This window comes from Ascaphus truei, chromosome 2 (assembly GCF_040206685.1).
Source record: "Ascaphus truei isolate aAscTru1 chromosome 2, aAscTru1.hap1, whole genome shotgun sequence".
In the NCBI taxonomy this organism is placed as follows: Eukaryota; Metazoa; Chordata; class Amphibia; order Anura; family Ascaphidae; genus Ascaphus; species Ascaphus truei.
In genome coordinates this window covers 270,545,509-270,572,339 of record NC_134484.1, presented here as the reverse complement: position 1 = coordinate 270,572,339, position 26,831 = coordinate 270,545,509, and the positions used below count along the sequence as shown (strand labels likewise).

Here is a 26,831-nt window from a genome sequence, read left to right as displayed (position 1 = left end):
ACAACACAACAACACACACACAAACTGCAGCCACAAAGAAACGGCAGACAGCCATTTACTACTTTGCAGATCCCCCGCCCCCCCCAAATCAACTGAATCTGCTCAGAAAATCTGTCAGCTCAGGGGGAGGAGTCAACCCATGGCTGATACATCCTGACCAATCCCCTGCCCTGTCTCAGAGTTGTTACTTCATGCAACCCAATCCCCTGCTCTGTCTCAGCTGTTCTGAAAGTTGATTGGCTGGAAATAAACACATTGAAAACTGCACTTTGCAAGCTGTTAAAATTCAGGGCATTACTGTGGATAATGCCCTGAATTTTAACCAATCAGAGAGCAGGGTTTTCAATAATGCCCTGAATTTTACTGCTTTAGCCTATAATAAGCAGTTATGAAAACAACACACATTTGTTGAAACATTTCCCTTTCCATCTTTTTTACACATAGTGCCATTGGTGTGCTTTCTGGATTTGTTTGTGCACTCAAACTTTTGGCACACTTGCTATGTTGAGCAGACTTTCCATGACATTTGAAAGTTTCAACTTTAAATGGTGCATTGAAAATTTGTCGGAAGTGTGTAGGCGGAGTAACGTCAGTCTTACGAGCAAACTCTGAACAGATAATACATGATGCAACTTCTGATGCAACTTCTGATTCCTTGTTATATTTTAACCATGTGAAATCTTTGAGCCAACTGACTTGAAAATTTCTTCTTTTATGGATTAACTTTGTTGCTATCGGACTGGAGGAGTATCTTCTACAGTCTCTGTTTGGTTAACACGCTGTGACGGTCCCTGCTTTTTATCTCCAAAAAACATGTGAAGTGAAGTTTGTCTGGATTTCTTCTTGTTGATCATCTTTGCAGATGTTGGTTCCAGGCAGGCGGTGGGTGTTGGAAGGCAGATGGTGGGACGAGGCAGATAACTAAAATGTAGAAAAAGATCTTTCAATTAGAAAAGATGGAATGATTGGCAACCGGTGGGAAGTCAGTATACTGTATGCAACACTTGCAGCCAAAATCAGTGCAGACAATCAGTGCAGGCAGACGGTGGGACCAGGCAGATGGGTGCTGGAAGGCAGATGGTCAGTCCAGGCAGATGGGTGCTGGAAGGCAGATGGTGGGACTAGGCAGATGGTGTGTGCTGCCAGGCAGATATCTAAAATTGAAATATATTGTTCAATTATAAAAGAAAGAATAATTGATAACCATTTTAACGCTAGTGTACTGTATGCAGCACTTGCTTGCAGAACCAATCAGTGCAGGCAGGCCAATGAGTGCAGGCAGACACCCTAAAATGAAGAAAAATAACGTAAATTTCAATTGATAGAATAATTGACAACTGGTCTAACACTAATGTACTGTATGTAGCATTTGCTAGCAGAAACAATCAGTGCAGACAGATTAGTCCAGGCAGACCGCTGCAGTAGACTAAAGAAAATGAATACTTGACAACCGTTGTGACGCGAGTATACAGTTTGCAGCACTTGCTTGCAGAACCAATCAGTGCAGGCAGACACCTACAGTAAAATGAATTTAAAAAATCCTTTCAATTACAAAAGATAGAATAATTGACAACCAGTGGAATGCTAGTGTGCTGTAGGCAACACTTACTTGCAGAAACAATAAGTACAGGCAGATGAGTGCAGACAGATGAACGCAGGCAGACACCTACAGCCTTTAGCCTCCTGCGGCCGTTTCAGCACGAAATTTAAAACCGCGGGCAAATGCAGTGTTTGATGCGGCATGTTCCGGCATTTAAAGCCGCGGCCGCGTGCATTGACAGTATTAGCGCTGTGCTTATTTAATTGTTTTCAACTGTTTTCAACATTACAGTCTCACAGTTATGTGAGGTCTGTATTAGAGGTACACAAGCAAGCTACTTGTAACATTATGGGCGGCGTGCATGCAACATTACGGGCGGCATGCTGTATACAAACTTTCACTGATAACTACAGTACTATTGGCGCTGTCTCGGCATGAACGCGGCATGAACGCGGCATGAACGCGGTGAAGTGCGTGGCATTCAAAAAAAAATACCTAAACAAACCGGAGATGTTGGAGAATAAAAGGGGCCGTGACAGTAAGACGAAGACAAACATCTTTATTTAAAAAGATAATTGACAACTGCTGTTAACGCCAGTGCACTGTATTAAACACAAATGCAGGGGAAAAAAAAAAAACACATACAGCTCAACTCCGTTATAGCGCGGTCCTCAGGGGCCACCCGATCCGACCGCACTATAACTGGAGTGGCACTAATTTAAAAAAAATGGCCGCCGCGTGCCCGATCGGGAGGAGGAGGGAGAAGGTGAGGCGCCGGCAGCCCTACATGGCCCCTAGCAGCCACTGTAGTTCTCCCAGCATTCCCCGCACTCCCCTCAGCAGCTCCGCACCAGCCAACCACGGATCCCCGCAACTATCCTCCAGCCTCGCACCGATCCCCCCCACCGAATCCCCCCCCCCAGCCTCGAACTGATCCCCACACCGCCCCCCCCCCAGCCTCACGCCGATCACCGCACCGACCCCCCAGCCTCGCGCCGATCACCGCACCGACCCCCAAGCCTTGCGCCGATCCCCCAGCCTTGCACCATTCCTCCCCCCCCCAGCAGCCCCAAAGGTAGGGGGGGCTGTGTGTGTCAGCAGTGTGCTGTGAGTGTATGCAGTGGGCTGTGAGTGTGGGCAGTGTGCTGTGAGTGTGCTGTGAGTGTGTGCAGTGTGCTGTGAGTGTGCTGTGTGTGCTGTGAGTGTGAGCAATGTGCTGTGAGTGTATGCAGTGTGCAGTGAGTGTATGCAGTGTGCTGTGAGTTTATGCAGTGTGCTGTGAGTGTGTGCTGTGTGCTGTGCTGTGAGTGTGTGCAGTGTGCTGTGAGTGTATGCAGTGTGCAGTGAGTGTATGCAGTGTGCTGTGTGCTGTGAGTGTATGCAGTGTGCAGTGAGTGTGTGCAGGTGCTGTGAGTGTGTGCAGTGTGCTGTGAGTGTGTGCAGTGTGCTCTGTGTGCAGTGTGCAGTGAGTGTATGCAGTGTGCAGTGTATGCAGTGTGTAGTGTGCAGTGTGTGCAGTATTTCTTTTTTTTTTTTAATTTAGTTTTTTTTTTTAATTCGGGGTCCATGCTCAAACCGCGTTATAGCGGATCGCGCTATAATGGGGTTGAGCTGTACAAAGTGTATTTGACTTTTAATATATTCAATTTCTGTACAATCGTTGTTCCTTTGCATTGGCCCCAAGTTTTGGACTGTTGTGCAATATAGAAACTCCATTCAAGAAGCCAGTCCGTGGAATCTGTTCATGAGCCGAGTATCTGCCACTTTACTTCGTTCCATTTGTTAATGTGTGTGACGTCATTGGCAGCGCACTTGCGGCTGGTGTGTAACGCCTTGCCCCTCCTGTGTGTGAGCATAGTGGGGGTTCCCTACACCTTGAACCTGCAGCACTCAAACCATAATATTACTTTTATTAATGCTGTCACGTATGACCCCCTGCTAGCACATGACTTGCATACGGGACAAGGGTTAATACCGACGCTCGCAAGCGTACCCACTCTTCACCCTCTCAGGGGTCCCTCAAATGGGTTGTATCTCTCCTCAAGCCGTCCCAATATACCACCGCCACGAACAGCACACAAGTGAGCACGTGACTTTAGATATGCAACCAGGGTTAATACACAAAGGCTTCTCTAGCAACCCCCCTTTCTCCTCTGCAAGGAACCAGCGAGTTAGTATTAACCCCCCACTCAATTGCACATCATAACCATCCACTGCCACCACCTGAGGTTATGCAGATATGATAAAAGATCTTAGACTAAAATATCCGCCAGGGCCTCAGGTCCCTGTTTATTATAGGAAAAACTATGCACTCTAACACACAATCAGTTGTAGTAACATGTGCCTGAATTTAGCAAGTTATTCTCTCCAGCGTTCACAAAGTTCATTCAGAGTCCAAAGCATTACTTATTAAATGGTTTAATATATATATAAAAATACAGTGCTTGAATTACAGAAAAGGTATTACAAAATAAACATACAATTACAATATAAGGCAGAGCAGCTTCTTAAAATAAAAGGGGTAAAACAGAAAATCCTATACAGTACAGTACATTACCACATGCTATGGATTTTTCCCAGAGAGGCACTGGTTCAGAAGATGAGGTCTGCCATGCTATCCAAGCATGCCCCATGTCAGATCTGACTTGATCCCCCAGACTTAGATACAATACTTTCTTATGATGGTGCCTTAAGCCCACCCCTTTCTACAGAATACTTTGAAGCTGCTCTTCTTTGATTAAAACAATTGACACCTTGAGTGGGCTATCCAGGATGGACCCCCGCCCCAAGTAAGTTCCTTTGAAATTCAGAGCAGACAGAAACAGTCCTGACCAGTTTCAAACCCAGCATTTGGTATTTTGTTACACAAGTGTAGCTCATTAACCCCTCAAGCACCAAAGGGATTAAAAATACCCAATATCTCATGACATTATCATGACAGAGGCACTGAATGGATTGAATAGAGAAATTTTTTTCCTCCACTGCCTCCGCAGATAAATTAGATAGCTCCCATTTCACAATGACATCACGCAGTCGATTCACTGTAGCTGTAACTATAAGTCACCACGGTGCCGCTTATGCTTAAGAGCATGACGTCACCACCGCTCCAAGCATGAGCGACTGCCTGTCATGCAGAAATTGGAGAGTAGGAGCGTGGGTGCGTGGCTACAATGTAGGGAGCAGGCTGTATGCAGTGTGTGTGTGTGTGTGTCCATCTTGACACACAATGCTGGTGCAACACAACCACAGACTTGTTTCCATGCAATAAAACCATATTACAGCCATGTAGCCCATCTTTGAGAAGCCAGAAAATAGGGATCAGATCACAGCAGCTTTTTGCCTCTTCCCCCCTCCAGAGTACTTGATCGGCGTGTAACAGTACAGACTGTGAAGCTTGTTACCATGCAATATAAATGACAGTAAGCTCTCAAAATACACCCCACTCCTCCACCCAGAAATAAAGAAATCACAACATTTAGTGAAGACATTTTAAATCTTTATAGCAAAGTCGTGTGTGTGATCAGATGATACGGCGCAGTGGGTGAAGTCTCCCACCCCCTCCCTCCACACAGATTGTTCACAGTATGGTCATGTGATAAATTGTCTCTACAAGCACTGAGCTTTGGTGAGTGTCGCACAAGCATAGCAGTCATTATTTGCTTTCATTACATTGAACGCGCACAGCACGCTCAGCTGCACCGTGGCCGCAGCGTTAAGATCAGGGAGGTGTGGTGGGGGGGGGGGTGGGTGTGTGTGTGTGTGTGTGTGTGTGTGTGTGTGTGTGTGTGTGTGTGTTGCTCCGCAGTGAAGCTAATTCTTGAATAATGGGAAACTACTGTGCTTCTTCACATTAACCAAATGCAGTCAGATTTGCAAATATAAGTGATTGTTAACAATCCCAAGAGAAAATGAAAGCGTTACTGTCGGCAAATACACACGAGTGCAGACGTTCCCTACCTGTCTTCTGAGTTAGGGGGGATTCCGAGGTATCCTGTTAGAAGCTTTCTAGTCAGATCTGGAACAAAGCAAGTTAGAAATTATTTTAAAGCCTCAATACATTATTATGTGGCTACTTGTATGAATTTATTGTAGCCTATTATGGGGTTTCAAAGGGAGTTTGGTTAAGTATCACATGTGAGTAAGAGTGAGCTCAGAACAGAATCAGTTAGAGCAGTGGTGCGCAACGTGGGGGGCGCAGGATTATTTGGGGTGGCGCGCACGGCTGTCACAATTTTGGGTTGTTCGGTGGGAGTTTTCAAACTGAAACCTCCACCGGCAGCAAAGTACAGCATTGACGCTGCTACATTGTGCCGCTACAACCCAAAATGATAGTTCAGAATACAGTTGCGTCACATTCGGGGGTTGGGGGATATGCAAGCTTGAGAGGCCCTCCGCATGGCTTTGTATTGAAGCACCATAAGAGCCATAAGGGGCCATCACCGGTAAGGGGTGACGCATGGGGGGCAGAGGGAGTGTGGGAGACTTGGGAAGTAGAGCCATGGTGACCGCGGGTGGCAGAGGGACTGCATTATACACAAATGGTTTCTTCTTTTTTTCTAGTTTTTCTGTTTTTTTTCTTTTCCTCACCCATTGATATTGAGTGACTTATGGTGTCATTTTTATATTAATATATGGTGCCTTCATTAATGAAACTTATTGTTTCCACAATGGGCACATACAATGCATTATATTATGCTTTTACTTTTGCAGCAACAAACTGTCCTCGTTTGAGCTGTTATTTCATCTAGTTTTAGTTCAAATAGTGTGCTTCCTCATCTACAGGCTAGTTGACACGGGTTGCCATGGCTGCGTCGGACGCTTTGGAGTGCGCATGCGCAGTACATTGCCTGCATCGCGGGCGGCCGCTGTGGCGTGCATGTAGCGGACAACCAGTGTCTATGACGCTGTCTGTGCTCGCGCATGCGTACACATGACAGGGAGGCAAATGCTTACGCCAGCCGGCCTCCGTAGTACACGCTTACTGGCATCCAGCCAACCCAGTGAGTGAGAAAGAACCACATGACATTTACCTGAAATCTCTTGTTCGAAATCCAGGGGAGCGTCGCCGGATGCCCAAAAAAGAAGAAATGTATATAGTGTAATACAGTAACAACCGTGAGATATGAGTGTTAAGGCTCCCAATTTTCTACTCACATAAAAAGTAGAAAAAGGAGCATGTGTGCCAGTCTTTGACCTTAATCGTCTCAGTCTGGATGGTTAGGTACAAGTGGTCAGCAATCTCGTGCAGAGAAAAAAGAAACCATGGTGCAGATCAAATGACAAATTTATAAACAAAAGCTCACAATTGGAGGCTTACATTAGATCCAGAACAGAAAGGCAGTAAACAGCAGGGCACCTCGGTGAATCGCGATTCTCACCACCTCGGTATACACTGCTGCAGCTCTCACGTGCGTCTGGTCCCGAGGTGTCACTTCCGGGTTGTTACATCACTGACTACCAGGAACGGAGGACACTGCCGGAATCCCTCTGCTTCTTTCTCTCCTCCAAGATGGCTAACAACAGGAAACGGGAAGTCAAGACCTGGACCCCGAAGGTGCCGGTTGGTCCACGGAGCAGTACTCCAGGGACTAGGCCAGAGGTAATTCCCCCAGGGTCCAGTTAGTTCCCTCAGCCACTGTAAAAGTGTTCTATGTGCATGATAGGGAAAGGCCTTAAGATAGGGATCTTTCCACTATAGCAATAGAGAGAGAGATATGCTGCAGGACATTGCCTGAATGCCAGTGCAGCTGGTAGTTGAAAGGAGATCTAGACTCAAGAGTAGAGACTGTTCTTAAAGGATCATCCGGCTGGGGATCCCTCCCCAGAGGAGTCAGACGGTGGAATAATTCCTGCAAGGAGCAGCGCGTCGCGCAGCTGGACCACATTGCAGAGTTGCTGATTATTATCCAGGACTATGACCAGGGAGGTATTATAAGTGCACCACCGGGCCCAAACACAGGGAAGCGCTATCCCTCACACTCACCTTATTGTTTGTGGACACTCAAGGGTAAGTGCCCAGGCACATTGCTACGGTATGGACACAGAGACAATGCAATGATTGACATGAAGGGTGATGTAATGCTATACATGCAGGGAGATGCCATGATATACATGAAGAATGACGTAATGAGATCTATGTAGAAGTTATAGTTATATGCCTAGTAAATACTGTTCTTATCCAACTGTGTGTATTTACTGTGTATGTTGGTTCTGGTAAGGGAACAGTCCCACCACATTGGAATCCCTCATTGGTGGAGGCGCTGCACCGTGTGTAAGTATACCCCAGGCTCCCAGTGGTGAAGGTTCAGGCCTCTTGGTAGCCTCACAGGTGACCGCAGCACGCGTAGTTGTAGTACCCCGGGGTACAATTGCTACATTAGAATTACTTAAAACATATGTGAAATAATTATTGACAGGAGGGCTATAGAGAAGACAAAGGGTCTGGGGTCTTTCATCTTGTCTCCTCTATTTTATGTGTGTATGTCTGATAAGTGTTTATTGGTCATTCTGTGTACAGGATGGAATGTGTGATTGGGCAAGGTTTGCTCTGGGATTATCCCAGGTAAATCATGTACTCCCTAGGAATTTGGGAGAAACAAGTATTATGGGATGGTTGCAATGTGCAATGTGGAGCTTGTGGATTGGGTGAAGGGATAATATATGCATATAACATAAGGGTTATATGTAATGTATAAATACTGAGACTGGGATGACCCGACCTCAGATCACACTGAAACAGCTTGTTGATGTGTCATCTCCTTGTGCACTCGTAAATAAAGATTCCTTGATACTCACCGAACCTGTCTGCAGTTCTTGGTACCCCGGGGGTACCCCGGGAGTACCCCAGAAAAGGCTGCAATCACAGTTGGTGTAAGAAGTGGGATTCCAACATCACGGGACCGGGACAAAAGGAGGAACGGGAAATCCCAAGACATTCTCCAGGTCGACCAAATACAAGGTAAGCCACCAATTCTAAAAAGGCTTTAGTATAATTGTTGAATGTCTTGGTGAAACCCTGTATTCCTAACTGTCTTACCCAAGTGACGGAATCCGTGAGTATTAAGAAATATTTATAAAAACAGTATAAAGATTGTCTGTGTGACTAAGAAATATTGTCTGTAAAAATATAGTGTAAAACTGCAGTAACTATAATGGGAAATTCATCCTCTGTGGAACCGGAAAGGGACCCACCCAGGGGGTCGCCCCTATTTTGTATGATACAATTGTACGGTCCCCCAGCGGGTAAATTGCTGGAACAGTGGTCAGGGATCACTAGTAAATAAAATTCCTATAACTATATCAGGGATATACAGTAATATAAAGGAATTGCAAGGAAAATGAGGGACTGAACCTAAAAATCAATTCAGCTCAGGTCTGTAGCCCACAGCTGCAGAAGCAGTCCCCACCCCTCCCTTCTTCACACAAACTTAAACAGGAGTTTGTACTACAAAGTACAAATACAAGTTAACCATTAACCTAGAAAGACATTTGCTAGGATTCAATAAAAAAAAAAGTAGTTTTAAAGAATGGCTCATATGTAATTATTTGGCTTAATAAAAAAAAAAAATCAGAAGTGTATAAGTTCTGGTTATCTTATTTCTATGTCTTGCACTTAAAAAGAAAAAGGCGACATCCTCTATAAATATATATATATTTTGTTTGTTTTTGTTTTAGAAAGGTCATAATAACTAGTTTGAAGGCATAATTATTATGTTGTGGAGTGAAGTGTTTATGTGTTACTTTCTGATAGTTAATGATTTAGAATTAAAGAATAATAAGGGTTAAAATAAACCTAGGCAGCATTGTTTGTTAGTGTAAAGCTTTAAAAGAAAATGTGAAATTTGGCAGTTGCAAAAAGATTTCTTTACATCAGGCCTGCACAACATACGGCCCGTGGGCCGCATGCGGCCCGTCTGGCTCTCTGTGCGGCCCGCGATGACTCTGGCCGGGCGCCAGTTAATTAATTAAATTAAAAAAAAAAAAAAAGTTTCAAAAAAATGGTGGCGATTCATCCCTCCTCCCTCCTCTCCTTCCCAGCCCCGACCCTCTCCCTCCTAGCCCCCTCCCTCTCCCTCCCAGCCCCCTCCCTCACCCTCCCAGCCCCCAGGTTTTGCGGTGCGCGGGGGCAGCAGCAGCATGAGGATGATGTGTTTTTTTTTCTTCAATAGCAGGATGCCGGGGAGGTCAGAGCATGCCGGGGGCGGGGCTTAGTACCGGGGAGAGAGGATGTGCTGAGCTGATCTAAGAGGTGTGTGTGTGTGTGTGTGTGTGTGTGTGTGTGTGTGTGTGTGTGTGTGTGTGTGTGTGTGTGTGTGTGTGTGTGTGTGTGTGTGTGTGTGTGTGTGTGTGTGTGTGTGTGTGTGTAAAAACGGGCTGGTGGGGGGTGGGTGTGAAAAACGGTCTGGTGGGGGGTGGGTGTGAAAAACGGATTGGTGGGGGGTGTGTGTGAAAAACGGGCTGGTGCGGGGTGGGTGTGAAAACCAGGCTGGTGGGGGGTGGGTGTGAAAAACAGGCTGGTGGGGGGTGGGCTGCTGACATGTGAGGGGGGTGGGCTGCTGACATGTGAGGGGGTTGGGCTGCTGACATGTGAGGGGGGGTGGGCTGCTGACATGTGAGGGGGGGTGGGCTGCTGACATGTGAGGGGGGGTGGGCTGCTGACATGTGAGGGGGGGCTGGGCTGCTGACATGTGAGGGGGGGGCTGGGAGAGAGTGATGTGAGGTGCAGGGGGGGAGAGTGATGTGAGGTGCAGGGGGGGAGAGAGTGATGTGAGGTGCAGGGGGGGAGAGAGTAATGTGAGGTGCCGGGGGGGGGGGGAGTGTGATGTGAGGTGCGGGTGGGGGGGGGAGAGTGTGATGTGAGGTGCAGGGGGGGGGAGAGTGTGATGTGAGGTGCAGGGGGGGAGAGAGTGATGTGAGTTGCAGGGGGGGGGGAGAGAGTGATGTGAGTTGCAGGGGGGAAAGAGTGTCATATTGAGGGGAGGGGGAAAGAGTGTCATATTGAGGGGAGGGGGAAAGAGTGTCATATTGAGGGGAGGGGGAAAGAGTGTCATTAAGGGGAGGGGGAGAGAGTGTCATAGTGAGGGAAGAGAGACATGGGGGGATGCTGACTTGTGGGGGGGGATGCTGACATGGAATGGGCTGGGGGGATGTGGAGGGGGGTATTGTATGTTTGATGTGGAGGGGGTATTGTGTGTTTGATGTGGAGGGGGGTATTGTGTGTTTGATGTGGAGGGGGGTATTGTGTGGGTGAGGGGGAGAGATGGGGGTATGAGAGATAGATGGAGTATCGTAAAGATTGATAGTGAGGGGTTCTGGGGGAGATATGAGGATGAGGAGGATGATGATGAGGATGATGATGATGATGATGATGATGATGATGATGATGATAGGTGCTGGAGGAGAGATGATGATGATGATGATTTAACCCGTGCGGCCCAATTTTATTTTCCTTGGAGCAGTTCGGCCCTTCTCACTTTACGAGTTGGACAGGCCTGCTTTACATCCTGACTCAAGTATAGATTTGTATTTACATAATAATTCAATAGCTCGTTAGCATGTTTTTACTGTAGGAAAGGTTTTGTTATTCCTGGGTGTGGGAGATACTGTGTTACAATATGTAAATGTTCTATTGATACAAATAAAATATGAAGATATAAGGAATTAGAAATAAATAGTAATTAAAACAATAAGATTTTTGTTTTATAGGAAAGGTTGCAGAGATGGTTTGTTCAAACTTATAATAGGAAACTAACGGTTTGTTTTCTTAAATGAACTGGTCCTGTCTCATTTTTGAACAACAGTCATTGAAAAGAGTGAAGGTTAAAAGCAGCTCACACAAATAATAAAGACCCTATCGGCAATTCTACAGCAGGGCAAGCTGCAAAACACGCTGCAGCCCCATGTCTGTCTGTAACAGCTCTATGTTGCTCACCCTGACGCAAATAGCACAGACACCATTATTTTGCCTATGGACATGCCTCAGGAGTACCCACGCAAACACACGGTACCAGAGGCCAGTGGCCTATTATAGTACTATACTAGATGCAGTAGCACAAGCTTTCCCCATATGTGAGGGCAGTGGCAGCTGCTGCAGCAGCCTTGGCTAATACTTGTAAAACAATAGTACAGGAAAACACCCAACTAAGACCAGAACTCTTTGAGACCCCCCTTGACAATCACCTCAGAGTTAGTACAGTATGTTCTAAATAACACATATTTTATAAGTGCTGCAGTAACAAGTGTATATATTTGTGTTGAGAGGCTGGCTATGTATCAAGTTTTATATATTGAAGGAGTCTGCTGTCTATATAGACAGGGATAAGATTTTTGGGATGAAGGTTTTTATTTTGCCTTCAATGCCCCACTTTCTGTGTTATTTTTTGTTTGTTTAGGATTCCTGCCTCCTCCATATGAATAGTAGAGTGGAATTAAACTATTCTATAGGTGTTACACCGGTGCTGCCCGCAGCCCAGACCCGTCCCTTATACTGAGGTGAGGGACGTATACTGCACCGACACACTTTATTCGAGCAAATACCCAGTATGTACCTGGCAGATACCTGGAATGCGCCGCTCCTCACCTCTGACAAGCCCCGTTGCGTTTGCCTTCCCAGCCTGGGTTCATGCCTGGCTGACGGGCGGCTGATCTGTTAAATGATAATGATTAGGATTTAATAGGCTGCAATGCTTCGCGTGTCTACCAGATGGCATAAATTCATGAATTGTAATGCAGTATATATATATATATATACTGTGCAGTATTGCAGCCAGCGGGAATAAAATGCTTCAATCCCTGCTTGGAAAATACCTCAATGCACTCGGGCAGAAAACAGTCACAAACCTCAATACACCCGGGTATACCCGAATTCGTGGGACTAGCCGAGCTCGAATAAAGTGTGTCGCCAGTGTATGAGCACGCACCCGCAGCAAAATGAGCGTGTCCGGAGTGTGGTGTTTTAGGCGTTGCCAGGCCAGGTGGTGTTAGCTTTTAGCAATACTTGCCGGTACCGGTAAAGAAGTGCCGTCGTCGTTGCCATTAGCCAAGGTCAGTGATTGGAGAATTCCGGAAGGTCGGTGTCCAAGCAGGGGTTGAGAGCCAGAGATTGAGGTCCGCCAAGCCAAGTCGTGACCTGAGTGAATAAAGAGAGAAAGTGCCAGCGTAGTGATCCACAAGTGGAGACTATGTTGAGCGATGTGGAAATGGCAGGACAGGCATAATATAGTGAGGCTGCCGAATAGGAAGAGGGGGCAGACCTGGAGGAGTGCATGGAGTTGTCCAGGATAGGTCCCCTTGATTGGCAGGCAGGTTAGATAGTTTAATCTGAGGAAAAAGCCTGTTAGTCAATTGGGGGCGTGGTTTCACTGCTAGAGCAGTGAATAAATTATCTTCACCCGGCGCGCTCTGTTCACGCGCGCGCCCGGGACAAATGGCAGCCGCATGAGGGAGAGGCGGCCGCGGAGCAGAGGCAGACCGCCGGAGAATCCCCATGGCAGTGCGAGGTGACCGGCATCAGCGAGGGGGATGCACCACGGCAACAGCAGGTAACGAAGGTGAGGAGGGGTCACGCTGTGAGCGCCGCGATCCCCGAATCCTCACAGTACCCCCCCCCCTCAGGGTCGGCCTCAGGACAATCCTCAAAAGGTTTAGACGGAAACTTCTTTTGGAAACGTTTGAGAAGTCCGGGTGCGTGAATGTCTTTAAGAGGTACCCACGACCTTTCTTCAGGTCCAAAACCCTTCCAATGGACCAAGAAGTGGACCTTACCTCTCGAAAGACGGGAATCTACTAAAGCTTGGACCTCGTACTCTTCGTTGCCCTGTACAATCACAGGGTCTGGTTTAAGAGTGTGGTCCGGAGAGAGTACTGGAGATGAACGGCTTGAGAAGCGAAGTGTGAAAGACATTCGGGATTCTCATGCTTTGAGGTAATTCAAGTCGGAAGGACACAGGGTTTACCTGCTCCATGATAGGAAAAGGACCCAGAATCCTAGGTGCCAATTTGGGGGAAGGGGTTTTGAGATGGATATTCTTGGTAGATAGCCAAACCTTGTCCCCGGGTTTGTAGTTGGGTGCAGGTCGGCGATGATGATCAGCCTGGATTTTAGACGTCAGAGAGGCCTTTTGAAGTGCTGATTGAATTCTAGACCAAGAGTCCTGTAGGAGGGAGATGTGTCCGTCCACGGCCGGTACTCCAGAGGAGATATTAGAAATAGGTAGGCGAGCCGGGTGGAAACCGTAATTGATAAAGAAAGGCGTCTCATGAGTGGACTTGTTCCTGGAGGAATTAAAGGCATACTCAGCCCAGGGAAGTAATTCCGCCCAGTCATCCTGTGAATCAGAGACAAAGCACCTTAAATACTTCTCGAGAGATTGGTTAACCCTCTCGGTTTGTCCATTAGATTGGGGGTGATATCCCGAAGAAAAGGAGGATGCAATGCCCAGTCTTCTGGTGAAGATCCTCCAGAATTTGGAAACAAATTGAGAGCCACGATCCGACACGATGGATGTGGGTATGCCATGGATCCGAAAAAAAATTTTGGAGAAGATATCGGCTAGGGTGGGTGAGGAGGGTAATCCTTTGAGAGGAATAAAATGTGCCATCTTGGAAAACCCATCCACCACTAATAGAATGGTGTTCATGCCATTCGACCTTTGCAATTAAACAATAAAGTCCATGGATATGTGTGACCAGGGGCGCTCTGGAATGGGTAAAGGAAGACCATGGGGTTTCTGACAAGGAATTTTATTGCGTGCACATACCGGACAGGCCCGTGTAAATTCAAGAATGGATTTGGCCATATTGGGCCACCAGAAGGTGCGACGGATGAGATCCAAAGTTTTCTTGAATCCAGGATGTTCTGCCGAGCGAGAAGCATGTCCCCAATCGAGTATCTCAGGAATGAACTTGGGTTCTACGTACAAGGTGTCCTTCGGAACCTCAAGACCAGTCGGAAGATGTTTTTGAGACTTTATGATTTTCTCAAGATTCTTGAACGCAGCGACTGCGAGGATTCTTTGTTTAGGAAGGATTGGCTCGGTGGTTTTTTCCGGTCTCTCTTCAGAAGAGTGTTGTCTAGAGAGGGCATCTGCCTTGATGTTTTTGGTGCCGGGAATGTATGACAGAATAAAATTAAACCTGGAGAAAAATAACGACCAGCGAGCTTGGCGAGGACCTAAGCGGCGGGCATTCTCGATGTACAACAGGTTTTTGTGGTCCGTGAGAATTGTGAATGGCTCTTTTGACCCCTCCAGAAGATGCCTCCATTCTTGAAGAGCCAATTTGACAGCCAAAAGTTCCCTATTACCCACATCGTAGTTTCTTTCCGCTGGAGAAAACTTCTTAGAGAAGAACTCGCAATGGTAAAGTTTGTCCTGGGGAGAAAATCTCTGAGATAGAACCGCGCCAGCCCCACAGTCCAAAGTGTCAACCTCTAGGGTGAATGAAAAATTAATGTTCGGATGTCGGAGGATGGGAGCAGAGACGAAAGCTTGTTTCAATGTTTTGAAAGCCGTGACTGCCTCGGGAGACCAAGATGAAGGATCTGCACCTTTTTGGGTCAGTGCGGTGATAGGAGCGATGATGGAGGAAAAATTGCGAATAAATTTCCGGTAATAGTTAGAGAACCCTAAAAATCGCTGAATAGATTTGAGGGAATCGGGTTGCGGCCAATCCACTATGGCTTTAAGTTTCTCTGGGTCCATGGCCAAGCCTCTGTTGGAGATAATGTACCCAAGAAAGGAAGTGGTAGACTGGTGAAAAAGGCATTTCTCCATTTTGGCAAACAACCGGTTCTCTCGGAGGCGAGAGAGCACAAACTTGGTATGCATGATATGGTCCTGTAAGTTCTTTGAAAAAATAAGGATGTCATCCAGATAGACGATTACAAAGCGGTTAAGGACATCCTGAAAGATATCATTGATAAAGTCCTGAAAAACCGCCGGTGCATTACATAAACCGAAGGGCATCACGAGATATTCGTAGTGCCCGCTATGGGTGTTGAAGGCAGTTTTCCATTCGTTGCCCTCCCGGATACGGATGAGATTATATGCCCCACGAAGGTCAAGTTTGGTAAAGAGGTTGGCCCCTTGAAGTCTATCGAAGAGTTCGGAGATGAGTGGGAGTGGATAACGATTCTTCACCGTAATGTGGTTTCAGCCCCGGTAATCAATACACGGTCTGAGAGTTCCATCCTTCTTCTTAACGAAGAAGAATCCAGCCCCCGCGGGAGAGTTAGAATGACGTATAAAGCCCCGCTTCAAGTTCTCGCGAATATATTCATCCATGGCTTCCGTCTCGGGCAATGAGAGGGGTTAGGATTTAGATTTGGGCAAAGTGTATCCAGGTACCAGGTCAATCAGACAGTCGTATGAACGATGAGGGGGTAGGAGCTCAAATTGCGTTTTGCTAAAAACATCCAAAAATTCTGCGTAAGGGGAGGGTAATTCCCTCTTAGGATTGGATGTGTTAGCTAGTAAATGAGACGGACGTTCCGTAGACGAAGAAGATTCCTCTGACCTTGATTTCCAGACAATGGGATTAGGAGATACCCAATCGATGTACGGATTGTGCTTCTGCAACCAGGGCAGGCCAAGCGTGACCGGTGTACCAGGAGCATGAATCACGTCAAAGTCCAGGGTTTCCTTGTGGGAGTGAGAAGAAAGGGTGATGGGTCCGGTCTCCAAGGAGATATATGCCGGGGTGAGTGGCCGATTATCAATCCCGACCAAGGCAACGGGGGACCTTTCTTAGAGAGTGGGATCTGATTCTGTTCAGAGAAGGTCTGGTCCATGAAGTTCCCTCCTGCGCCAGAATCGATAAATGCTGCTGTGGAGGTGCGGAAAGTAGGACCAGAGAGAGAAACGGGAATGGTCAATTTTTTTGGAAGTTCCCTCCTGGAAAGGGGACAAGAAGATTTGGCACCCAGAGAGAGCCCCTTCGTACTCACTGGGTTTGGTCATTTCCCAGAGGCGGTGGACAGTCACGGGTCAGATGCTCAGAAGATCCGCAATGGTAACACGACTCTCTGGTTGGGCGCAATTGTCGTAAGGGTACCCGAGGACGCTGGACTCCAAGTTGCATCGGCTCCGGAGCTTCCAGAGCGGGTAGCGGAGAGAAGGCAGGTCCGGGGGTAGTAGAGAACCTGGAAAAAGGAGCACGGAAAGGCGTAGACCGGGGTTGCTGGCGCTGAGCGCGGCGTACCTGAAGTCGCTGATCCATATGAATGGCTTGGGAGATAAGGTCCTCCAGAAGTCCTGGCCTGGGTTGAGAAGCAAGTTCGTCCTTCACCGATTCCAATAAGCCTCTCCAGAAGACAGAGACTAAAGCCTCCTGATCCCATCGTGTCTCAGCTGCTATGGTCCTGAACTTCAAGGCGTATTGGGCCACAGGCCGATGTCCCTGTGAAAGCTGTAGCAAGGAGTCAGAAGCAGTCTCTTGGCGTGCGGGGGTATCGAAGACCTGTCGGAAATCATGTCTAAAGGCTGCGTAATCACGTGTAATATCGGGACGCAGTTCCCAGATCGGGGAGGCCCATGCCAGTGCATTACCTGTGAGCAGGCTGTAAACGTAAGCCACCTTTTTACGACCAGTGGAATACTGTTGCGGAGCCATCTCGAACAGGATCTCGCGTTGATTGAGAAAACCACGACAGGCGTGCGGATCCCCCGCGTAGGGCTTCGGAGCCGGAATCTTCGGACCTGGGGACGAAGTGGATACCGGATCTGACTGCGCCGGCGGTGCAGCCACAGGTGGTGCCTGAAGAGAAAGGTCCTGTATCTGTTGGGAGAGGAGAGCCACTTGATCCGTTAAGGCCTGGATTTGTTGGTACATGGCCGTCATCATAGAGGCCATGTCAGTCTGGTCTGCGTCTTGTGGGCTCGACATAATGTTACACCGGTGCTGCCCGCAGACCAGACCCGTCCCTTATACTGAGGTGAGGGACGTATATGAGCATGCACCCACAGCAAAAGGAGCGTGTCCGGAGTGTGGTGTTTTAGGCGTTGCATCCAGGGTAGGAAGGGAGCGATGGTATCAGGAACACCCAAAAAGAAAAAATGAAGAATAATGGTGCAGCAAGTAAACACAGAATGTGGATCTATGGCAAATCTTGGCTCTAATAAAATGCCTACTTACAACAAGTAGGTATTAAAACAGCATGTATTGATGTAGTTCATGGAGACTTCCACTTGTAGTAACAGGTAGGTGTTAAAGCAGCATATACTGGTATTGGAATGGGAGATATTCCATGCAGGAATGTGTAGGCCCTAAGGTAGTATTCCGTAAAGCTGCTACACTAGGCAATTCTTTGTCTCCTAGCTTGTTGAAATCAACCAATCAGAACAAAACCAGACTGTCCTTTTTTCCAAAATTAATTGGTTCGTTCAAATGTGGACATTGCAAGATCTGCCCAAATATGATCAAAACCACGCATTTTTCCAACCTTGAAGAAACACGCAGATTCCATATTAGAACGTTTACGTCATGTCAGACCAGTTTCGTTGTATATACACTACAATGCGGATGTAAAAAACAATACGTAGGGCTAACGAGTAGAGCCTTAAAAACCCGCATCTTGGAGCATTTGAGACTAATAAAAAATAATGACATGACACATCCAGTACCAATACACTTTAATAAATGTCCACTGGGCTCTATAAAGAATTTTCAATGTTGCGCCATTGAACATGTTGCTCTACCCCCGCGGGGAGGGGACAGAGTTAAGATCCTGCATCAGCGAGAGGCCCATTGGATTCACACATTAAATACGTTACAGCCCAATGGACTCAATATTGATTGGGATCTGCGCTGTTTCTTATAGACATTGGTGATGTGTTTAATTTGAGTAATGACAGCATATCTGTATCCTCCAATTAAAGCTTTAGGTAATTCGTCATTTTTTATTAATGTTATAGCTTCTGCTCTACTCCACACTTATACCTCCACCCCCCCCTCCTTTCCATCCCCTTCTCTTCCCCCTCTTTCCCCCCCTTTTACCCCCCCCCCTCCCTTTCATGGCATTTGGTCTACTTTTACAATGTCAAACAGCATCATATAATATCTACTAGTAAGGTTATGCCTATTATGTGTCTTTATACTGACAAAATGGTTTGCATATCAATATAGATTTGAAGCTGTGATTAACCATATGACATAGATCTAAGAGACCATTTACATCTTTGCAGTGCTGTGACGAGCTTTTTAATCATTGATATACTTTCAATACACTGCCTGACAATATAACCTATGTGTATATTTATATGTCTGATACAGACCATATTTAATTATTGCAATATGACCATTATGACATAGGTATTTAACATACAAACAGGCAAAGGTACTGAACAGGTTAAATTTTAATTTAAATTTCGCGGGCTTTTGAGTGTATTTAAGCAGGCAGTCACCGCTTCTCCCCTCTCCGAGACGAAGCCCTATCTGTAAGGGTGAAACGCGTAGAGGGGGAGATTGCGGTGTAGCCCTTGTGTGTGTTCAATAAAGTTTTTTTCTGAAGAAACATCCGGGAGCTTCATTTCTCAGACATGCGCAGTTGCGCCGTTTCTTCTCTTATACCTAGGCTTCCACTCGCAGTCAGGGTCATGCAAAACAGGGAGAGGCCATCCTGTAGATCATAAAAACGTAAACTTTATATTTAAAAACACATAAGACATGTACTCACATTGTGTACATAGAACAAGATCACATAAGATTTACTTCGGTCAGCAAACGGGATGTTAGCACTGCAGCCACTTCAAAGTCCCTCCACGAGAGTGGCCCCTCGCCGGATCGCCGATGGAGAGCGTCTGACGTCACGTCCGGGCCTTGGACTGACGACTTCCGGCTTGGAGTAGACAGTGAAGGGGACGGCAGGATCGCAGTGTTGACTCTGTGCCTTCAAAGATGGAGCAGCTTCCAGACTGTTACAGCTGTGCTGCAAGCAAGCTCTACGCGTTTCGCTATATGAAACAGCTTTCTCAGGAGCAGTGTTTTAGGCGTTGCCAGGCCAGGTGGTGTTAGCTTTTAGCAATACTTGCCGGTACCGGTAAAGTAGTGCCGTCGTCGTTGCCGTTAGCCAAGGTCAGGGATTGGAGATTTCCGGAAGGTCGGTGTCCAAGCAGGGGTTGAGAGCCAGAGATTGAGGTCCGCCAAGCCAAGTCGTGACCTGAGTGAATAAAGAGAGAAAGTGCCAGCGTAGTGATCCACAAGTGGAGACTATGTTGAGCGATGTGGACATGGCAGGACAGGCATAATATAGTGAGGCTGGCGAATAGGAAGAGCGGGTAGACCTGGAGGAGTGCATGGAGCTGTCCAGGATAGGTCCCCTTGATTGGCAGGCAGGTGAGATAGTTTAATCTGAGGAAAAAGCCTGTTAGTCAATTGGGGGCGTGGTTTCACTGCTAGAGCAGTGAATAAATTATCTTCACCCGGCGCGCGCTGTTCATGCGGCACCCGGGACAAATGGCAGCCGCATGAGGGAGAGGCGGCCGCGGAGCAGAGGCGGACCGCCGGAGGCGGCGGGGAACCCCCAGGGCAGTGCGAATTGACCGGCATCGGAGAGGGGGATGCACCGCGGCAGCAGCAGGTAACAAAGGTGAGGAGGGGTCGCGCTGTGAGGGCCGCGATCCCCGAATCCTCACAATAGGAAATTTACAGAATGGAGAACTAAAAATGTTCTTGTTGCGATTTTATTTCTGAAATTTAATGCACACTATTTTCTACTGTAAAGTTAACTAAATATGTGACATTTTATAACTGCTAACCATTTTTCTCTCCAAAGGTGTCTTACCTTGAATACCGTGTCTATAACCTCTCATCTTAAAGAATGTATCTCTGAGCAATCCAGTCAGAGAGATACGACGGGTAATTCGGTGTCAGATTATGCTAACTCCCAACATGAGGGTTTAAATGCAAATCTTCTACCCAAGGTTTATCCATTTCAAGTTGCTAAATTTGTGTTTTTTATGTCCTTACCAGACTTCATGTACTCGCTACAGGTGAAACAGCGACTGTGAACACTGATTCTATTTATGTTTTTGGTACTATATAACTTCATATCCACAGGTACCTCAGGATACTACAATGTTTATATTTACCACCCAGTCTCTGATCAATGATTTTAGTGATCTAGTCCAAATTTAAAATTCTGCCCCATGGTGTAAATTAGAATCATAGAGACTTGCAGGGTGCCTATTACACCCTGATGGACTCTGGCGCTCTCCGGAGGGCCGCCTGGTGGCACCAGAGATCCTATTACCCCACCTTGCTTCAGAGATTTATGATATGTCTTGCTCTGGCAAAAAGGGGGAATTATTGCAGAAATTCTAAACTGTTACAGTAATATTATAAAATATGCCCAATTGTCAGGTACATGAGGTGGGCAACACAGTTAAAATTAGACATGCTGCAATGGAAGGCTCTGCCCTTTTCCTTGATGCCCTATATTGTTCGCATGGCACACAGTGTTTCCCATGTGAACAAGGAGGAATTAGTGGGCATTATCAAAAGGGACTGGTGGGCACCAGGGATGACAGTAGTAGCAGAAAGACACTGTACACAATGCTCTACATGCCAGGCTTTTAATATCAGCAGACAAGTCAAAATCACAGGGGTTAATCACCCACCCTGCCCTTGAGGCCATTTATAAATCTACAGATAGATTTTATTGAAATGACAAGGAGTTTATATTATCAATATGTGTAGGTAATCATTTGTACATTCTCCAATTGGGTGGAAGCCTATCCCGTTCAACATGCTGATGCTAAGACTGTCGCTAAAAAGCTACTACGGGAATGTATTCCTAGATATGGTCTACCATATCATATTTTTTCAGATAGGGGTACACATTTTACAGCAGCAGTAGTCCAACAGGTTGCTAAAGGGTTAGGTATTACCTATCACCTCCATTGTGCACATCATCCACAGAGCGCTGGCGTAGTTGAAAGGGTTAATGGGACCATTAAGGGTAAAATAGGGAAGATTTGTGAGGAAACTGAATTCAAGTGGCCTGAGGCGCTACCTTTGGCACTTATGTCCATCCGAAGCACACCGGTGCTTAAACATGGCCTGTCCCCTCATGAGATATTGATGGGGTGTCCAATGATTACGACATCTTCAGCTCAATTATTGCTTAAGGATCATATGATAGCAGATGAGATGATATCTAAATATTGCATGCCACTAATAAAACTTTTATAGTCTCTTCATACACAGGTGAAAGCTGTACTACTAACCAAAATAATTTTCTAAGACTCACGTCTGGAAGCTGGAGATTGGATCCTTGTAAAGAATTTCTAAAAGAAAAACAGTGCTGCAGTCAAAGTGAGGGGCCCCTATCAAATTTTACTTACCACAAACACTGCCATAAAGGTCGCAGAAGTCAAATCCTGGGTCCACGCATCTCATTGTAAATTGGTGGACCAAGTTAAAAACCCATTAAAAGACATTTACAAGGAACCCCCTAAGGAAGGATAAGGATATATCAACCCTTTGGGAAGTATTATGGATCCGGCCTGGACATTTGTTATGATATGTGTTGGTTTAACTGTTTTAAGTGTAACTCCCATTTTAGTGACTGAGAAAAATTATGAGGATGCATTGGAAGAAGCCGATAGACAAAACAGATCTAGAGTTAAGGTACCAAATCCATTTACTTTCCAGAAGAAAGCCTGGTTGGTAAATTTGTTGGTAACCTTACATAATCTAACTGCACATAGAGGCAGCACCAATTGCCCTTTCAGGTGTAGTTCCTGATCCTGATTCTCCAATTCTTGTAAGATGGAGATCCAATATTACCCAATTTAATTACACCTCAGAGAATAATGTGCCTGTAGCGCTTCCAGTCGTCCCCATTTATCTTCGTAATCTGTCTCATTTTAACTATAAACCTGTCCATGTAATAATGCCAAAACAACATACTCTGGGTCTGACAATTTACATTGGAATGTGTATATTTACTCAAAAGGGTGTGAGAATGATACTGATGCGAGTCGATATGATGCTAATAGTATCGGAAATGCAAACTATATGAATTCCACCTTTTGTCAGAACATGTTAGACTTAATGAATATAGTGGAACAGCATGGTAAAAGCAGACCTTATTTCCTTCCAGATAATCTTTACTGGATTTGTGTTAACCAGGCATGGAAATGAATACCTGTGGGAGGAAAAGGTCAATGTAGTTTGGAGTTGGTAACCCCGGCCACGAGAGTTATTAATGAGTCTGATATACCTCAAATGTTAGATCATGGAGAACATTTATATCGTGAAGAGAGAGATTTTCACACAAGCAGATAAAGCATGGGCATGGTTCCCAGATTTGACAGGATGGGGAACTGCAGTTATGAACAGGATAAATAATTTCTCGTCACTTATGCGGGATATTGTTAATTAAACTTTTATGAGTATTGAGATTGTAACTGAGGAACAAAAACAAATAAGAGCAGTAGTAGTGTCCCATCAAATCGGCTTAGATATGTTGTTAGCAGACAGAGGAGGCCTCTGTAAAACTATCGGGGCTGAATGTTGCACCTGGATTGAGTATAGGAATATGAATGTAAGAAAGCACCTTGATAAGGTGAAAACTCTCCAGAAAACCATAGTTAATATGAGGAGAGATACGGATGAGAGGTGGGGTGGAGATTTCTTGGGTTTAAGTGCATGGCTGGGATCTCTCAGAGCAAAAATTGTCCAAGGATTGATTCTAATTGTTGTTTGTCTTGTCACAGTATATGTCATCTGTGTATCTTGTAAACTGCTACTTGCCAAGTGCCTCAGACCCTGCTCACAAGTAATGGCCCTCCAAGAAGAAGCCGGAAAATACCCCTTGTACACATCCTTGAATGGTATAACCCTTGCAAACTATTCACCTGGAATAAGGATGAATATGATGATATATCCCTGGCTAAGGATCTGGAGAAGTGTATACGGAAAGAAGAAGCACTAAGATCCGCCATGGCTGATCTGGAATTTCAGAGACTAAGCAATTTTACCAACTAACTTTGGGTTATACCTGAGAACTCTTGCTTCAAGTATAAAAAGGGGAAACTGTGAAAGAATTATTGACAGGAGGGCTATAGAGAAGACAAAGGGTCTGGGGTTACCGGTTTTTCATCTCGTCTCCTCTATTGTATGTGTGTATGGGCCTCATGCAGTAAGCGTTGATAAGGATTTTTTCGGCATTTTATAGGCAAAATTGGGTTTGAGATTCAGTAAGCGCCGATAAGTGTTTGATTTCGCCAGGTTTCGTAGCCGATAATTTTGTTATGGCCAGTTGGCTGCCGATAAGCCTGTTTTCGCCACTGGTCGCCACTTTTTTAAATCGGCTGTATTCAAGTACCAAAATCAGCTTATCGGGGCTGATCGGCATTACGAAATTGAGATGTTATGGCCAATTTCTCCCGCCAACTAAAGTTGGCAGGTTGGAGGGGAGAACGATCGCTAAGGCTGCCGGAACGGCACTTAGAAAAAAAAACTCTTCTGTACATCAATGGAGTCAATGGAGCGGGGACGTATAACAGTATAGTACTGTTTACGTTTCATTGCACACAATACAAACGTGATTTGCATTACAGTGTGGGGGGCATTCCCTGCATTGTGTCACAGCTGACGTGTATTGTTTGCATAACATTGTACTTTTACATGTTTTCATCATTTGCGTGTCACATTACTCATCATGTGATGATGTGTCAAGGGAAAATCCTATACTTAACTCTTAAAGGAGAACCTCTCATCATATCACACATTTTACTGAACTGAGCGACAATTATTTACATGATGTTACACATGTCACACATACACCGTATATTCATGTTCCTTTACATTACACAATGCTTGTAATGTGTGACGCATCTTTAAACGTTCATGTACATCTTTCTTCTCATGTTTACATATACTTATTGGGTCCTCCCTTTTTTCATGACGTCACTTATTTGACATTCAATCACATTGCATGTTTACATTGTAACCGTTGCATTACAAGCACTTCAACCTAACTTCTACACACATCTACAGTAATTAATCATTGTGACACCTTGCAAACTCATTCTATAGCAACTATCCTCATTACAGAAATGCATGCATATGCACACGACAAATCATTGTTGTCAACATGTGACAATAACATGGCTAATTACACATGTTACAGCAAACTTTTCTCACGTCAATCTCAGCCTTTTTGTCTAATTACATGACTGACTGTTGCGTTCAGAAGTGTTACATGCATTGCACATTAAACTATTTATTTTCAAGCAATGTTTGTACAAAGCTTCACGTGACATCATTGTCAAATATCATCATTCCCTGCAGAATACACACAACAAATACTTCTAAGATCAACAGCACACAGCTTGCCACAGAAGTACTTTATTATGTTAATGTAACACCTTGCATTTTACTATGTCACCTGACATCATCACATACCTATTTAAAGGACGCCCATTACCTGCTCATTCACAGCTACTCATTTCAAAATGTTGCGATTGTTTAGGAGACGGAGGAACATTCTTTTTCATGACATGCTTGCTGATCAAGAGAATTATATAGGGCAAGGGAGGGACAGACCGAGGGACAGTGACAGGGACAGGCACGCGGATACCACAGGGACAGGGAGAGGGACAGGCCGAGGGAGAGGTAGAGGGACAGGAGATCAGAGGAGAAGACAGAGGAGACAAGTTGTGCCTCGTCCGCGTGTGTACAGGGAGAGAACCCTGTTAGATGGAATGAGTGAGGAGGAGATAGTCAGTCGCTATCGTTTGAGTTCAGCAGCAATCTTATCTCTTTATGAGGAGATAAGGGGAGATTTAGATTTTTTGACAGCCAGAGGTCGTGCAGTCCCTGGGCTTGTTAAAATGCTGTGCTCATTACATTATCTTGCTTCCGCGTCATTCCAGACAACTGTGGGCATAGTGGGCGGGGTCTCGCAATCTACATTCTCGCGGGCCTTTACCCAGTTTCTCTATGCACTCAATAGACGCGCTAGGAATTATATTCATTTTCCTACAGAGGCGACAGAGTGGCTGGAAGTCAGGAATGGCTTTTATAATATAGCAGGGATACCATGTGTGCTGGGTGCAATCGATTGCACACATGTTGCTTTGATTGCACCTAGTCAGAGTGAGCATGTTTACCGCAATCGTAAGCACTACCATTCACTCAATGTACAGGTGGTATGTGATGCCACGATGAGGATAATGCATGTGGTACCCAAATTCCCTGGTTCCAGTCACGATTCCTCTATCCTGAGGAACTCTTCAGTCTTCCATGCGTTCGAAGAGGGACATTTTGAACATGGTTGGCTGCTGGGTGAGTACAGATTTTGATGTTCTAACACAAAAAACATTTTTCATTAGGAATGTTGTCATTGTAGAATCTTAGCACTAATGGAAGCTTATGTGTGCTCCATTCATTATAGGTGACTCAGGATACGGAATTAGGCCGTGGCTCTTGACTCTGGTGCTAAACCCTCAAACTGAAGCAGAGGAGAGGTACAATGCAGCCCATATCTCTACAAGATCTGTTATAGAGAGGACATTTGGCCTACTCAAGACCAGATTTAGGTGTCTGGACAGAACTGGTGGGGCTCTTCTATACAAGCCTCAAAAAGTGTCTGATATTATCCTTGCCTGTTGCATTTTGCACAATGTTGCACTCAGGCACAATGTACAATCAGACCTAGCTGAGGCTTTGGTAGACGAGCATCCCACCCATGTAGCTGCTGAAAATGAACAAACAGCCAGTGGTGGCCAGACACGCCAGAATCTCATCAATTCATTTTTTTCTTGTAAGTAAAAACATATATGTTCCTAGTACTACTTTTATAGTTAAATTATGTTATATTAACAATAATGTTTTTTTATATAACCTTCTGTTAGGATACAGATGAATATGGGTTGCACACCTTTCTTTTCTCTGCTGTGTGCACAAAGGGATGTGGCACCGGTATGTTATTGTTGCACAGGTTATATAATCCCTCTTCAATTGTACATTAGTTGTGTGTATGTGAATACAACTGGGGTAACAAAGCAGTAATATTTTAGCATTGTGTTGTTCCTTATGCAAACACAATACACATAGTATGGCCATAGTCATTCATTCTTCTAGTATGCTTACATACAATGTTATTGGTGCAGTGTAACATGTACATCCATATGATGTGTACACCAGGCTGCTTTACATTTTGAATGTCATGAAATATACATGGTGTTGCACATTTAACACCAAATACACACTTTGCTGTGTTGCTTATGGTACTGAAGATGGCATGTCAATGTTTGCAATTTATATATTGTTCCATTGCATTATA

General features: G+C 45.5%; 1 protein-coding gene across 2 annotated transcripts in view; it reads left to right on the top strand.

Annotated features, from left to right (window-relative positions):
* LOC142487257 (carboxymethylenebutenolidase homolog) overlaps window positions 1-26,831 on the top strand; it is a 134,392-nt gene that overhangs the window by 37,260 nt on the left and 70,301 nt on the right. The window lies entirely within an intron of this gene.